Source organism: Pseudorasbora parva, chromosome 18 (genome assembly GCF_024679245.1).
Source record: "Pseudorasbora parva isolate DD20220531a chromosome 18, ASM2467924v1, whole genome shotgun sequence".
NCBI classification, from domain to species: domain Eukaryota; kingdom Metazoa; phylum Chordata; class Actinopteri; order Cypriniformes; family Gobionidae; genus Pseudorasbora; species Pseudorasbora parva.
Window position 1 is genome coordinate 17,001,871 of NC_090189.1, and position 14,267 is coordinate 17,016,137.

The 14,267-nt window shown below is 36.5% G+C and overlaps 1 protein-coding gene across 5 annotated transcripts in view; it reads left to right on the plus strand.

The window, feature by feature from the left end:
• Positions 1–14,267, plus strand: part of rxraa (retinoid X receptor, alpha a) — a 244,571-nt gene that overhangs the window by 24,581 nt on the left and 205,723 nt on the right. For 3 of the 5 annotated variants that reach the window (XM_067424622.1, XM_067424623.1, XM_067424628.1), the window contains exon 2: positions 6,349–6,523. The exons of the other annotated variants lie outside the window; for them this stretch is intronic. The gene's annotated coding sequence lies outside the window, so the exon portion shown is untranslated. The remainder of the gene's footprint in view (positions 1–6,348; positions 6,524–14,267) is intronic. 5 annotated transcript variants of the gene reach the window in all.

The window sequence follows — 14,267 nt, forward strand, 5'->3', positions numbered from 1 at the left end:
AACAGACACGTTGAGTTTTTAATTGTAGTGTCTTCTCCAACTCAGTCACAGTAATCCAGTAGGTGGCTTTGGGAATGGCCTCACAGGGCAGCGAAGCATTCTGGGAATTGTAGTCTTTCATCCCCATGAGACAAAAATACATTTTCTGTCTTTTCTCAGTCTAGAAGACACCAAATTTAAAAATAATATTACATTTCTACTACATTGATGACCCAGTTTAAATACAGATTCATCTTCCCAGTGCTGAAGTACCCTTTAAATTACCCAATGATTTACTCACCCTCAAGCCACCCTAGGTGTATATGACTTTATTCTTTCTAATGAACACATTCAGAGTTGTATTAATACATTTCCTGACACTGAAGCTTTATAATGGCAGTGAAGAGGTCCAGGGTGTTTGAAGCTCAAAAAAGCACATCCATCCACCATAAACATACTCCACACGGCTCCAGGGGGTTAATAAAGATCTTCTGAAGCGAATTGATGTGGTTTTGTAAGAAAAATATCCATATTTAAAACTTTATAAAGTAAAATATCTAGCTTCCAACAGACTGCCTTCCATATTCAACAAGAAAAGTGTAACTGGCGTATCACTAGAACGTAGCGTAAGCATTTTGAACCACGAGAAGGTGGTGAATTGAGGCACTTTTTAAAGTAAATGGACTGTCATTGACAGTATAACGCTTGTAAGCATCAGGATATTTATTAATATAACTCAAATTGTATTTATCTGAAAGAATAATGTCATATACACCTAGGATGGCTTGAGGGTGAGTAAATCATGGGCTAATTCTAATTGTAAAGTGAAATAATCCTTTAAGTGAGTTCTCATTTTTACTTGCACTAATAACATTGTAGTCTTTGCAACGGGAGTATGTACACTGTATTTAAATTTAAACAACATAAATAAAATTTACCTTTTAGAGGCACTTAAAAGCTTTACTACTATTGGCTGAGGCTCTAACATTCTCTTAATGAGCTTTTGTACTGTGTTCTCTCTCTCCATATATCTCTCATTCTCTTTAAGTAACAGCAGACTGCTAAATCACAAATTATTAATACTAGCAATCCTTCGTGCTCAGCAATTCTGTGCTACACGACTGTACCACAAAAGTCTGTACAGAGGAGATTCTACTGCCTAATTTAAGACTAATGGTGGTTCTTGCTTCAAAACTAGGGGATTTATGAAATAAATGTGTTTCATTAAACTCTAAAATACTTTTCAACTTTGTCAAATGGATTTGTTTTAGTCTTTTTGAAGATGTAGATGAAGATCCTACTGCGTGCAGATGGGAAGGTCATCTGGGTGCATGTTTGAGTAGATGAGGATGATTAGCACAAGGGTCTAAAATGCAGCATCGAATAATAGATGCTGATGTGCTTCGATTACATGATGTTTTCAGTGTCAACAAGGTCAATATTTCTTTCTCTCTCAGCAGGAGCATGACAGCACCATAAGGAGTCTGTACAAAGCCTGCACATAGATTATGTGACTCTCTCAAGTTCATATTTCAAATTGGGAGACATCCTCATATACAGTGAGGAAAGTAATTATTTGAACACCTGCTATTTTGCAAGTTCTCCCACTTAGAAATCATGGAGGGGTCTGAAATTGTCATTGTAGGTGCATGTCCTCTGTGAGAGACATAATCTAAATAAAAAAATTCCAGAAATCACATTGTATGATTTTTTAACTACTTATTTGTATGATACAGCTGCAAATAAGTATTTGAACACCTGAGAAAATCATGTTAATATTTGGTACAGTAGCCTTTGTTTGCAATTACAGAGATCAAACGTTTCATGTAGTTTTTCACCAGGTTTGCACACACTGCAGGAGGGATTTTGGCCCACTCCACACAGATCTTCTCAAGATCAGTCAGGTTTCTGGACTGTCGCTGAGAAATACAGAGTTTGAGCTCCCTCCAAAGATTTGTTATTGGGTTTAGGTCTGGAGACTGGCTAGGCCACTCCAGAACCTTGATATGCTTCTTACAGAGCCACTCCTTGGTTATCCTGGCTGTGCTTCGGGTCATTGTCATGTTGGAAGACCCAGCCTCAACCCATCTTCAATGCTCTAACTGAGGGAAGGAGGTTGTTTCCCAAAATCTCGCAAAACATGGCCCCGGTCATCCTCTCCTTAATACAGTGCATTCGCCCTGTTCCATGTGCAGAAAAACACTCCCAAAGCATGATGCTACCACCCCATGCTTCACAGTAGTGATGGTGTTCTTGGGATTGTACTTATCATTCTTCTTCCTCCAAACACGTTTAGTGGAATTATGACCAAAAAGTTTTATTTTGGTCTCATCTGACCACATGACTTTCTCCCATGACTCCTCTGGATCATCCAAATGGTCATTGGCAAAGAGGGGCCCGGACATGTGCTGGTTTAAGCAGGGGAACCTTCCGTGCTATGCATGATTTCAAACCATGACGTCTTAGTGTATTACCAAAAGTTACCGTGGAAACGGTGGTCCCAGCTCTTTTCAGGTCATTGACCAGCTCCTCCTGTGTAGTTCTGGGCTAATTTCTCACCTTTCTTAGGATCATTGAGACCCCACGAGGTGAGATCTTACATGGAGCCACAGTCCTAGGGAGATTGACAGTAATGTTTAGGTTCTTCCATTTTCTAATGATTGCTCCAACAGTGGACCTTTTTCACCAAACTGCTTGGCAATTTCCCTGTACTCCTTTCCAGCCTTGTGGAGGTGTACAATTTTGTCTCTAGTGTCTTTTGTCTTGGCCATGTTAGTAGTTGGATTCTTACTGATTGTATGGGGTGGACATGTGTCTTTATGCAGCTAGCGACTAGGGCTGCAACAAACAATTATTTTGATAATCGGTTAATTATTAATCTAACAAACGATTAATCGACTAATTACCAATTATTGCCATCGCTGTTGACGACTAATCAATAAGTTTTGAACGATTATTCAATTAGTTAAAACATTTAGGTATACATATTCTAACTATAACATAAAAAAGAAAATCACTTTTTAATGAACATTAATCCAACTAAACAGGTCATTCTCTTTAAGTTCTCAGATTTCCTTCCAACTCAAATCACACACAAATGCTCAGAGGTGTGGACTCGAGTCCTGAATTTGATGACTTAGGACTCGACTCGACAAAATGTACAAAGACTTGCAACTCGACTTGGACTTTACCATCAATGACTCGTGACTTCACTTGGAATTGAGCCTTATGACTCGAGAAGACTTACTTCTTCCCATGAAAACCTGGGGCAAATTTTTTTCACACGGCCGTGCCGCTCTCAGTGTATCTGCATCTGTGAAAAAATGTGCACCTGTATGCATGCAGAGAGCACGCACGCTGCCTGCATAACATCCAATCACTGTAGTCCCACATTGGTTTGATTCGACAGTATTCATAGCTACCAAGTCCGCGTATAACACGTGACTTTGGGCTTCTTTTTTTGGCAAGTTGCGGTAAAAATTTTTCGAGTTGCGGGTTGCGTTTTTTGGGCTTATTTGAAAAAATGTGATTGCTTTTTAGGAAAATATGACAAGCAACTTCGTTTCTCTACATTTATGGTCGCTGTTTTGTCCAAATACATTGCCTGACACTGTCTTCTCACAGCTAATAGCCATAGTGCAACGATACAAGTGCGGTAGTCATTCGTCCTATTTTTTTTTGCAAACAATGCAACCAGCAGAGATGTACAGAGATGGAGAGGAAACAGGGAGGTGAGCAACCTAATTTAATTTAAAAAATATTTTTATAATGTAGGCTATTTATTATGACAGGCTATTATAAAATAAAGAAAAAGAAAAAAAGGTATAGGCTACTAATAATAACAGTAGGTATGGTTCAAATGTATTTTATTATAAATATGGCTGTCTCTATATTGCAGCGCTCCCAGTGTTTTCCTATGCACCAACTCCCAATTATAGACTGTAAAAAAGTGCATATTAGTCCTAAATAGTAGCTGTGACATTAGTAATTTTCAATACTATTTTGAGCAAATTGCACATTGAGATGCAGTGCTTATCCTTTTTACGGGTTATAGTGTGCATGTTCACCACTGCTTCTTATGTGTGCAATAACTCCGACTGGAGTTACCATAAATAACCTTCACAACACTTTTTCTCTTTTTCCATCTCCAAACCCTTTTCTGTTCACAGTCTTTGTTGCAACTTGAAGAATTTTGTAAAAACACCTGTATTTGCTTTTTAAACTCAATGTAATATGTTGCAGGCTCATTTATTGATAAATTATTGATCCTAAATTATACTGATGATAATAAATAATATAATAATATTGGGCTTGTTTTGGACCCCCAGCCAGAATACCTCTAGGTATTCTTCATACCTGAGAAGAATATTCAACAGATGTCAGAAAATCCCTTATAGCCTCACATGTTGTATTTGAAACTACTACTCTTTACTCATATCAATGTTGTTGTGTTAATATTAATTGTCTATTATACACTACGGTATACGATAATATTTCAGTTTCAGTGTATGCAATATTAAGAATATTTTCACTGCTTCAAAAGTCATAAGAAAGCCCTTTCCCTCAAGAAACTGAAGTCATATGCTTTATAGCAGTGCTTTTCAAAGTGGGGACAGGGACCCCTGGGTGCCGCGAGGGGATGCTAGGGGGGCCTTGGCAAGCTGGCATGAAAAGTATAGCAAAACAAAATAATTGAATAAATTAAATTATTAAAGTAAACCAAAAATAAGCTAAACAATATTCCCATAATGGCCCTAAGTTTAGACTTAAACTGTTTTGCAATATGAGGTCAACACAATACAGGACTGAAGCTGCTGTGCATTGTTCTAGTGCAATATGCTGTTGCAATACAAGCATTTCCTGTAAAAATTTACATTTTCTGTATTTTTTTTTTACTGTTTTTGCTTAATGTCATTGTATAAAATTCTATCCAAAATAATTCACTTTACTGTTATTATTATATATACTTCAATCATTATTATTAATATTATTACTATTATTAGTAGTATTGCCTTCTCTAATAAAGAGATGTTCCGCTAATTAGTTAGCTTCAGCTGGAGAACTCTCCTCCCACCAGCTCCTCTTGTGCTGGGATGTGTCATCTTTAAGTGTTTATGCACGTCATGCTCCTGTTAAAAGCAAGTTTCCCCTTGCATGTATTGCACACGACAACATTCTTGGTTCTAAGTTTTGTGAAACTTTTCCACACTTTGCTAGATCGGATTCGTTTGCACTCTGTAATAATTTGTGCTGTTTTCTTCTACCACAATAGCATTTCTAAGGGCTGCATTACACTGTAGCGCTACAGTGCCGTAGCGTTAAAGTCCCGATATTGCAGGTCACGTTAGATCAAATTACTACTCGACAACAAAGATTTTTGTCGACAATTTTTTATTGTCGACTAGTTGTTTCAGCCCTACTACCGACCTCAAACAGATGCATCTAATTTAGGACAATAAATGGAGTTTTAAAGCCAGACTAACAGGTCTTTTAGGGTCAGAATTCTAGCTGATAGACAGGTGTTCAAATATTTATTTGCAGCTGTATCATAAAAATAAATAGTAAAAAAATTATATATTGTGATTTCAGATTTTTTTTTTTAGATTATGTCTTTCACAGTGGCCATGCACCTACGATGACAATTTCAGACCCCTCCATGATTTCCAAATGGGAGAACTTGCAAAATAGCAGGGTGTTCAAATACTTATCTTCCTATATATATAGAGATATAGGGCTAGGCGATAAAGCGATAACGATATGCATCGCGATAGACACGTAGTTGATGTCAATAAAATGCGTTCGATAAAACATTAGAATTGGGTTTTTTTTCGTCGCAAGAAACCAGAGGCACTCTCTCTCTCTAGTAAGACTGTCAGACTGACACGCTTTAATGCAAAATTTAAATACTTGTGTGAATTATTTGCATTTACAGATGAGGATATAACTACTGTTCTCTATATTGATCAGTGGATAACCTGTAAAATTAACATTTTGTGCAGAGGACGCAGACACACATTTGTCAAAGTGCATGACAGGGTTTGGTAAACACTAATGCATTAGCTTGAAGCTTAAATAATCAATTCTCCTGTTTTAGGCACTTGAATCATGTGCATTTCATGCATCAGCTCACTCTGTTTCCACTCCACTATTTCTTGATGCACAATTTGTCCATAAAAATGTATTGTTCAGTGCTGTAATTTGGCACAACTAGTGGAAGCTTTGAGTACAGAGAGCAGACCTAACTAATCAATTAATGAGAATCGGGAGAATGTGTGTGTGTTTTCATACTATAATTGGGTCTATATTTATGATATTTACTGTATACAGTACACTGTTGTAATGTTGTGAGCAATAACTGTTTTCAAGCAGATGTTCCTGAACGTTCTCCCATCTGCTGTTGTTTGGATAAACAGATGTCAGATGTCAACTATGTTGGGTTAGATGTGATACTCAAACAAACCACAGAATGCCACAGTATTTACACTCTCCCCGGAAATCCACCTACGAATGGCTTGCTTACAGATGAATCTTCACATTGAGCTGGGTAAGGAAGAGTATTTTATCTTCCAAAACAGTTGCACACCTGTAATACAACCCTGTTGGTAATTCACTCTTTAATTATTGATAAAGCCTGCATTGTATAGCTTTTTATTAAAAAGTATTTTAGACACAATATTTTTATGCTGTCAGCTGAGTTTCTTTCCATTTCAATTTCAAATTAATAATAAAAAAAGAAGAAAAAAAAGTGAATAACTAAATCGCTGAAGCTGTTGTTTGCATTTAGTCTAAAAAGTATATTTTAGAGCATATTTTAACCTGTTGTTATTGGAATTCTACTGTTGAATTTAATCAAAATGTGTCAAGTTATTATTTGTTACATTTTAGCAAACATATTTTTAAATAGGGTTGGGTACCAGTGTACCCAATCGTACCTTTTTCAGTACTTAAGAGTACCGATACCAAATCGGTACTGAAATGTTAAAAATGTGACGCTTCAAGCGTTGTTGAGCGGAAACGTAAACACCTCTGGCCATTGTGCTCACGCGCTCATCGGATGTGCCTGTTATTGGCTACAATGTCAACACACTGGACCGTTTGAATGCACACGAAAGGGTTTTGAAAGCGGGAGCAGGAGCGTTTGAAAGCACAAGCAGTGGTCAACCATCGGACCAGTTGGCTGATAGACACCTGCATTCAAGTGCTCTGTGTGTATTTGTGTAAGTGCATTTTGAGAAGCGTCATTGATATATATTTAATTTTACAACATGTTTGTCTAGCGCTAATCATCATAGCCAATCACAGACATATTTGATGAGCGTGTGAGCATGCCAGTGAGCATGGCCAGTCAGAGGAGTTTACGATTCCGCTAAACAGGGCTTAAAGCGTCACATTTTTTTAATTTCAGTTTCGATTTGGTGTCGCGGTTGGTACTTTTGACAACACTATTCAGGAAATACATCAATAACTGTAAAGAACCTGTAAGTAATTTATAGAAGTGTTATTGACATTATGCCAGAGCTACCTTGGTCTGCCATTGTCTGCGATGTTTGTTCACTGTAATATTTACCAGAAAATAGTAGTCTATAACTTCTTAATTAATTGAATTCATAAAACCATATAATTATTTTTTTCTTTTTAATTCAATTTCTATGAAAAGATTTCCCACAAATTCTGTTTTTTATTTTCTGGTATTCAAATGAAGACATAAAACATTAATTTATCTTTTAATTTAATTAAACTTTTTTTGTCAAACAAAGCTGCACAACTGAGCTGTATACTGTTAAAATTAAAACATGGAAGAAAAATTTAGATATTACTTGAAAAATAAAGTTTTGATAGTTTATAATCATTAAATTAGTGTTAGTATTATTATTACACTGGGACGTATCTAAATTATACTGCACAACAGTAATATACAAGTTAAACCGAACTTTTATTTTGACGGGTTGCCGTGAATACCTTTGAGTTTCTGTATTTGAGTTTCTGTTTTCTTATGACGTGACTGTAGTTTTTTCTCAAATGAAATGATGGAATGCTCATGAAGAGACTGTCAGAGCAGCTCTGGAGATGACGTTTATTTCCTCATATTAGATGGAAACACGCCATTGTCACATGCAATTCTGTGAGTGGTGATGTAAATAAAATGCGGGTTAGCACCGTTCATACACACAACCACGCAGTATTTGTAAATAGCCATTTTGCTGTTTAATATTCACAGACACTAGTCTGTATCACCGAAATGTAGTAACGATTTAATTCATGTGAATTAGTAATCCGTAATACAGACGTAATTCGGTTGGTGCCCTTACAAGTACCGAGTTCAGTACCCAACCCTATTTGTAAATTAAACAGTTAAAACATTTAACTTGCGTGCCGTGGGCAAAGCTAAAGATTCATGAGCATGCGAGCATGCCAACTAAACAGACATTTGATGCAGTTTTACTCATCGCCTGGAGTTCCGACTCATGACCATGAGCTCCATCTTTCGGTCTCAACTGATCTGCAAATCTAGCGTCAAACTGGGCCTTGTTTATAAAACATTCGTAGAACTCGGAAATTGAACTGCATCTACTGTTCCCTTAATGTGTTTTTTTTTTTTTGAAAAGCTGAAAAAGGTTATATTTGCCTCACAACCAAAAACACACTTTTTTGGTGACATTGTAGAAATATCTTTAGGCTTCCATAAAACAAAAACAAAGTGCGTTGATGACCGTGCTCTTGCTCTTGCTCTCGCTCTGGGTGATGTGTGCGTGTGCGCTTCAGGAAGAAGTTCATATAGGGCCATACTCAAACCAAAAAAAATTCTGAAACGTATACGAATCCGGAAGGAGTGCATTTGGAACAGAAATACTCAGTTCAGTCTCATGTCTAACTTGATTTTTTTTTTACTTTGGCCATATTTAGCATGAGAATCCAAATCTGAATGTCAGAATGCATGAAATAGAATTAGAACCCCCACCCCAACCACCAGCGGCACCAAAAAAAACATGCATGATCCTCTTCCAGCATAGGACACAGACATGTGCTGTGTCCGAAATTGCATATGGTATAGCAGGTACTATATTTGGTTTGAAACTTGCTTTGCAATGTTAAAAACATTATGCTGTATATATAGTATGAATGAAATTCAGACATACAACATCTGCCATGTTGTCATGGTCATGTGACCTACACTATTTACAAATCCTCTCCCGTGGCCTCATGGGATAGTAAAGTGTCCATCAAATGCACACTTTAGAATCTTGTTGGAAATTGTAGGTCATCCAGGTACTTTTCGCCTGCTGTTTTATGAATACTCTGAATTTGGGCATAATACTCGGCTCACATACTGTTTTTTACCTACTATATGTCACTTCTGCAGATCATTGCATAAAAATCAAATGTTTAGAAGGAGGGGGGGATGTTGGTGAAGCAGCATGTAGGCTGCTGGATGTCGGGGAACTGAATGACAAAGTAACTTCTTCAAAGCCTGCTGGGTGGATGGAGCAATGAGAGTGAGAGGTGCTGATTTAGAAGGCAGACGTGTTGTTCGTGTGCAACACCATGCTGCGTTAAAGGCCTGTGGGATTTGCTCAGTCTCTCTGTCTCCTTGACATCTCTCTTTCTTTTCTCTCTCTCTCTCTATCAGCTCTTTTGATCTCCTCTGCTCTGTGCGGATGTTTCACACCAGCTGTTTGCTTCCCTTTGAGAATAATTCACAGCACGTTGTCTAAATTATGAAATGAGGGCTGACTAAAGACAAGCCTAACAGAATTGACATTATATTGCGTAGTGTTTGTTCTGTTTTTTAATCATTGAGCAAATATTTTAAAGAATGAAAAAGTGGAATGATGCAATCACAGTAGTCTAACACTTAGCTGAAATACAATTGAGTTCAATAGTACAGCTTTATTACAATGAAAAAACAAATTATCTTGGATTCGGTTTCAATAATTGGCTAATGCAAATCTTCACTTTAAAGGGTTACTTCAGTGATTAGCATATGGCTTTGTATCAGTAGAAACCCTGGAGTATATTCAAATGATTGTGCTTTCCCCCCTCATATCCCCTGAGACAAGAGATTTATGCATTTTATTTCTGGAAAAAGATCTTAGATGACGCAAATTGACGATATTTACATCATCAGAGGAATTTTTGGCCAAAGGCTGAATGCTACAGCCAGCAGAGGGCGCTATTTCCGCATGTTTTCAACCCGCGCATGGGGTATGGGAGGGGTATATATATATATATATATATATATATATATATATATATATATATATATATATATATATATATATATATATATATATATATATATATATATATATATATCACGCCTGGATTTTGACCTTATTGGATGGTAGTAATGGCGTTGGGAATACTAGATGAGATTCGTCTGATATGAGGTAAAAAAAAAAAAATACCATAAATGCTGTTCAGTTTCCTACAGAAACCGATTGTTTCGTGTCTCAAGACATCAGTGTTGCTACGAGCCACAGGGTGTAAGATTCATATGTCTAGTGTTTTTTACTCTCATAGTGGCTCTCATAGAAAACACCCCACTGACATGCATTATAACCACACCCTCTTTAAATATATGACCAATCACTCAATAGTTCGGACACCCGCAAGAAAAAAGTTCTGCTCAGGCGATGTGTCGAGAACAGGCTCAGAGAACTCCCAAACCAGGACTGCTAGAACAAAATGACGTAATTTTGCCCTGGTGGGAACTTTTTTCTCTGTTCTTGCGGAGTATGTTGTAGCCTTTACTCAAGGAATCGTTTCAGCCCTAATTGTATGCGAATGTGACTCATTAAAAAAGTTTGAATATGCAGAAGTGCAAATTAGTTTTGAAAAGGACGATTATAGTGAACAACATCTTCAACTTTGCTCATTGCTATTGCGTGACTTCAGAATTTTCAGTACATAGAAAATAATTGCCATGACATTTTTCAACATTTCTTTTGTCCTCTTAAGAAAGAAAATAATATGAGTTTGGAATGACAATTACAAATTTTGACTGAAAGTCACATCTGTCTGTCTGTCTTTCAAACTCAACTCTAACCAAATTTCACATGTTTTTTTTTCCTTCTTCTATAGATTCCAGTGGGGCAATATAACAATTATTAGTACTTGTAGAGACAGATTCTGTCCTTTTTTCAGTTTTGGTCTGATGACACTGCAGAGTGTAGAAAGATGGAAATGGGTGAATCAATAGGAGATAGAGAAGAAAATAAGAGAGAGAGCGCTGGCACCCATGTGTTTTTTTTTTTATATATCTCCTAAGGCGTTTCTCTCACTCTTTCTCTACTCTCTCTCGCTCCCTGTGCCTCTCTTGAATGGCTGCATGACAGCAAAGAAGGTTATTCTTGGCAAGTTCTCTCCTCCCTTTCAGCAAAAACAGCCTTTCCTGCGCTGGCCTGCTCCAGCCTGTCTGGGGCCTCTCTCCCCCTTTTTTTTCTCCCCATCTTAATTTTTTTTTTTAGAATTCTCTCACTCTTTTTGTGTTCACACTCACACGTTCCCATTTTTAAACATCTCTTTTTGCACTTTGTATTTATTTTCTACAATACAATATACAATTTCCCCTATATTTCTACATCTCATTATTCAAAGCACGCTTTTTCTGACCAGTAAAATCTTTTCACATTTTGCCCAAAATAAAATGAGGAAGCAGTTTTTCAGTTGCCTGTTCAGTCCATCGGCAGATTGATCCAGGGAGTATGCGCTCAATTTGCACTGCATTCAGGATAAAAGATTCTGACAAATAATCTCACACAATGGAAACCCAGTGATAGATGTGTTTTTATTGCTGTTATTCAAAATCGGAGTTTAGATGAACAAAAATAAGGGATAATGTCAGGCCTGTTCACAAAAGAGATGAATTTAATTCAGACCCCCACTCTGCAAGGCTCTGTAGTTTTCCGTCAGGGAGAATGGCTCAATCATTCAAAGCAAATGGCGGGAACCTGAGAGCATGAGTCATGTTTCTTTCCATCACTTTGTGTAATTCTGTTGATATACAACTACATAATAAATAGCAGAGAATTATGTAATAATATATTAGATTAACAGATCTATTAATTCTTAAAGTGATGGATTTCATTAAAAAATTTAATGAGTACCATACCATGTGCAAATTTAAAACTGCGTGGATAAGCATTTTAATGCTCAACAAGAGACTTGATGACTATTCCATCATGTCCAACAATGTACGCTATAATCCATCCATCCATCCATCCATCCATCCATCCATCCATCCATCCATCCATCCATCCATCCATCCATCCATCCATCCATCCATCCATCCATCCATCCATCCATCCATCCATCCATCCATCCATCCATCCATCTATCTAGAGTCAAGTTCACCCCAAAATTTTGTCATAATTTAGTCACTCATGTTGTTAAAATTCAACATCACAAGGATGAACCCTTTGAAAAACTAATACTATTGAAGTCAATGCTGTCCATCAACTGCTTACCAACATTCTTTAAAATATTTTCTTGTATTCTACAGAAAAAAAAACAGGTTTGGAACAACATGAAGGTGAGTAAATAATGACAGGATATACATTTTTGGGTGAACTACCCCTTTAAATTAATTGCATGAAATTGGCAGTCTGACGTGTGGCAAATAAGTAAATCACTGAATAGACATTACAAAAATGTCATTGTTGTAGTCATATTGTTTGATTTCCATTTCGTTTACATAGGTTTATCATTGTTACAGTCAGCATACAACAATCTATTCTCTGGGATGCATTCTTATTTTGCCTTTGAATTTTTATTAATTGTTTGTTGACACACCCATGCGTCAGTCTTTGGCCATCAAACAAGAGCAGACACCTGCAGAGCAAGAAAGAAGAGAGAGTCCAGAGACTCATTTGTATCTCATTATATCTTCTCTAAAGCAGACATCCAATAGGCTGTCTGTGATGTGCCTCTAAGGGAAATGAAAGATTAACTGCACTTTGTCAGCTGTTAAAGTTTTAGAAAAAAAGGCTCTAGACATCCATTACCCGTGGCACAAGAGAGAAAGCAAAGTTCGCTTCACATTTACCGCACTGAGGTTAGATCAGGACCCAATAAATAGACTACATGGCCTCAAAAGTGCTGAGAGTTTATTATTATACGTAGCAGATGGATAGAAAGGTTGCACTTTGCTCTGTATACAGGAATATTGCAGTTAGCCAGCAATATTACAGTATACCTGTAATCATAGATAAAGATTTATTCATCCTCTATTCTGTTTTCTTTTATGGCATTTTCCCCCCATCAATGTCATTTTGGGCTTTTAACTGCCTCCTCTCGGTTTAGATATAACAACCCTTCATTTAGTAACTTTCTCTCTTTCATCAAAGTGAGAATGAAAGAGAAAGCATGCACTTTATGTATGGATAATAATTTAGGAAATATAATTTTTGGCTGGTTCTAACTAGCATCATGGGTGTTATTTCTTGAACTAAAATGATATAGTCGTTAATAATAAAACAAATACTGCAATAAGTCTTGTTATTGCCTTGTTATTGCCTTTTTAGACAGTACTTTTTCTTAGCAGAATACTTATTTTTTTCATTTAATAAACTGTGACTAAGCAGCAAATAGCCCATGACTAATAAAAGTCATGATGTTGAAAAAAGACATGCTGCTTTTTGCCAGGCTGAAATTAAAGATGGCAAGATAAGCAAGAGAACTCTATTCATTTATTTTGTCTTGCTTTTATTCATTGTGACGGTAAAGCTGAATTTTCAGCATCATTACTCCAATCGTCAGTGTCACATGATTCTTTAGAAATGATTCTAATAGGCTGAATTGTTTCTCAAGAAACATTTCTTATTATTCTCAATGCTGAAAGCAGTTGTGCTGCTTATTATTTTCATGAAACCGTGATACATTTTGGTCACACTTTAGATTAGGGTCCAATTCTCACTATTAACTAACTTAACTACGACTTTTCCCTCAATAAACTCCTCATTTCTGCTTATTAATAGTTAGTAAGGTAGTTGTATGGAGTAGGATTAAAGGATGTAGAATATGGTCATGCAGAATAAGGCTTTAATATGCGCTTTATAAGTATTAATAAACAGCCAATATCTTAGTAATATGCATTCTAATAAGCAACTAGCTTATAGATATTTGAACCCTAACGTTTTGTAAAGAACATGTTTTCCCCTGGGATTCTTTTTCAAAAAAAGTTCAAAAGAACAGCATTTATTTATTTTTTGTAAAAAAAAAAATAAAAAAAAAAAGTTTATAATTTCTGATCTTTGTGGATTGATTATTTTCTTTAAAAAAAGAAAAGA